The 3075-nt window shown below is 40.8% G+C and overlaps 1 non-coding gene across 1 annotated transcript; it reads right to left on the reverse strand.

The window, feature by feature from the left end:
* Nucleotides 1-1538: 1538 nt before the first annotated feature.
* On the reverse strand, nt 1539-1642 carry LOC148548004 (small nucleolar RNA R71). Its single transcript, XR_015897892.1, has one exon. It is a non-coding gene; the product is annotated as a small nucleolar RNA R71 (small nucleolar RNA).
* Between the last annotated feature and the right edge of the window lie 1433 nt (nt 1643-3075).

The raw sequence follows: 3075 nt of genomic DNA on the forward strand, positions 1-3075 counted from the left end.
GATTCATGCTAGAGAAGCTTTCTCACAGTGAATTGGATTGGGGTTTGGATGGATATTGTGACATGTAATCCTACCAAATTGTGGTTCATGAAACTGTGTGGTATAATCAGTAATCGAGCATCATCTCTTCTTCTGAACATTTAAACCAAGGGATTGGGAATTTGTTCATTTTTAGAGAGAATTGGTGAGCCAAGGGATTGGGATCCAATCATATAAGATTGCCAAGCAAAATTCAATGAACGCATTGCTTGAGGAAGAGATAAACATGTTTTGATTCGGAGATCTCAATATCTCCTATAACCCAATGAATCCCCCAAATCTGATTTCCATCTTCTCTTTACATTCTGCAACTCAATTCATGCAATCACCCCCATTCCCTTTTAATTTCAGCAATTTAGTTTCTGCTCTTTAATTCATGCAATTTAAGATTCCGCCATTTCAATTTCTTGTCATTTACTTTTCCCGCCAATTTTACATTCCGCAATTCTCATCTCAATCTTGATTCCGCTCAACTAGAACACACTTCTAATCCGAATTGCTCACTCAACCAATCCTTGTGGGATTCGACCTCACTCTATTGTGAGTTTTTACTTGACGATAACCGGTGCACTTGCCGGAAGGAATTTTGCCGATCGTGCAATTTCCTAAATCGTAGCATAACTAGTTTATGCGCATCAAGTTTATGGCGCCGTTGCCGGGGATTGGTTTTCGATTGACAATTCTCAAATTGGAAGTTAACTAGATTGAGCATTTTTTTTTGTTTTGATTAATTCAGTACAAGTTACTTGTTGAATTTTAATTTCTGCACATGTTTTCTTTCTTTATGCCTTTAAATTCAAGCAACTAACTCACTGACTCACTAACTGTTTGAATTAATTCCTCAATTGCTCTAACCATACTCATCCATTAACCAAGAGTATTTCACTTGTTTGTTGCCTGTGCTGTGTTCTTGTATGACAGGTAGGAGAGGAGAGACATCAACTCCTCCATATACCGAACCAGAGAGGACCCTTCATAGACTTAGAAGGGAAGCAAGAGGGAAGAGAGTACTGGGAGAAGAAGAATCTGAAGGAGAATCTGAGGACAATTTTGAGGAAGCTCTAGATCTCAACATGGATAGAGAAGTTCACAACCATGAGAGAGCTGATGGAAACAATGCCATTCCTGAGAGGAGGGTTCTTAGTTCATACATAAACCCAACCTCTGGGAATTGTGGTAGCAGCATCCAGAAACCACCCATTCAGGCCAACAATTTCGAGCTCAAACCACAGCTAATATCACTGGTGGAGAATCATTGTTCATTTGGTGGAAGTGCTAATGAAGATCCCAACCAACATCTCACAAAATTCCTGAGAATTTGTGACACTGTGAAGTCCAATGGAGTCCAGGAAGATGCCTATAAACTGCTTTTGTTCCCATTTTCACTTAGGGACAAAGCAGCTAAGTGGCTGGAATCATTCCCAAGGGGGAGTCTAACAACATGGGATGAGGTGGAAAGCAAGTTTCTGGCACGTTTCTACCCCCCACAAAAGGTCAATAGGCTTCGATCTGAGGTTCAAACTTTTAGACAACAAGATGGTGAAACTCTCTACGAGGCATGGGAGAGATTCAAGGATTTGACAAGGAAATGCCCACCAGACATGTTCCATGATTGGGTGCAATTGTATATTTTCTATGATGGACTCTCTTATGAATCAAGGAAGGCTGTAGACCATTCATCAGGAGGTTCATTGAACAGGAAAAAGACTGTGGAAGAGGCCATTGAAGTGATTGAGACAGTGGCTGAGAATGAGTACTACTATGCATCAGAAAGGCACAACACTAAGGGAGTCATGGAGCTGAACCATGTTGATACAATTCTAGCCCAAAACAAGGTGTTTGCCAAGCAACTAGCAGAGCTTACCAGGCAATTAGAAACAAAGCAAGTGGCTGCAATACACACACAAGATCAAGAGGAAGTAAGCATTGAAGGAGGTGATTGGGAAGAGGCCAATTATGTGGGAAACCAACAAAGGCAATCATATGATCCACACTCCAACACTTACAACCCAGGATGGAAAAATCACCCAAACTTTGGGTGGGGGAACCAACAAACCCAACCACAAAACCACAAACCTTACAACCACAACCAACATAACAATTCCACATACCAAAACTCCAACCAAAGATCATACCAAGCCACACAAAACACTTACCCCCAACCATCATATCATGGCCAAAATAATCAACCTACCCAACTTAATCCGAACCAACAATTTCAAGATCAATTAAACCGGATAGAAGGAATGCTTGTAACCATGAGTCAAGACATAACCGAATTGAAAGCTTTTAAGGAAGAAGTAAATTCTAACCTACAAAACCAAGGAGCTGCCATCCAGAAGCTAGAAAATCAAATTGTGTATTTGTCTAAGCAAACTCCTGGGACAAGCGTTTCTCATGCTGCCAAGGCTATTGCAAGGGAAGAATGTAAGGCCATAACCCTCAGAAGTGGGAAAAATCTAAAGGAGATCTCAAAGGAAACCACAGAGGATGAAGCAAAGGAAAATGTGAGAGATAAGGAACAAGGACAATCTTTTACATCGTCTGCAACAAAAGAAAAAGAAAAAGAGGTCCTGAAGCCTTATACACCTAAGGCACCATATCCTCAACGTTTGATGAAAAGTGAAAAGGATGGCCAATTCTCCAGGTTCTTGGAGATTTTCAAGAAGCTTCAAATCAACATTCCCTTTGCTGAGGCAATAGAGCAAATGCCACTCTATGCAAAATTCTTAAAAGAATTAATGACCAAGAAGAGAAGCTGGAGAAATGAGGAAACTGTGTTGTTAACTGAAGAATGCAGTGCCATCATTCAGCACAAATTGCCTCAGAAATTGAAGGACCCAGGCAGTTTCCAAATTCCCTGCATCATAGGAGAAGTCATGGTGGAGAAGGCCTTGTGTGACTTAGGGGCCAGCATCAATTTGATGTCTCTAACAATGATGAGAAGAATGAAGATTGAGGAAGCCAAACCAACAAGAATGGCCCTCCAATTGGCAGATCGAACTTTTAAATTCCCTCATGGGATAGTTGAAGATT

This window comes from Arachis ipaensis, chromosome B8 (genome assembly GCF_059453495.1).
Source record: "Arachis ipaensis isolate K30076 ecotype BB chromosome B8, ASM5945349v1, whole genome shotgun sequence".
NCBI lineage: Eukaryota > Viridiplantae > Streptophyta > Magnoliopsida > Fabales > Fabaceae > Arachis > Arachis ipaensis.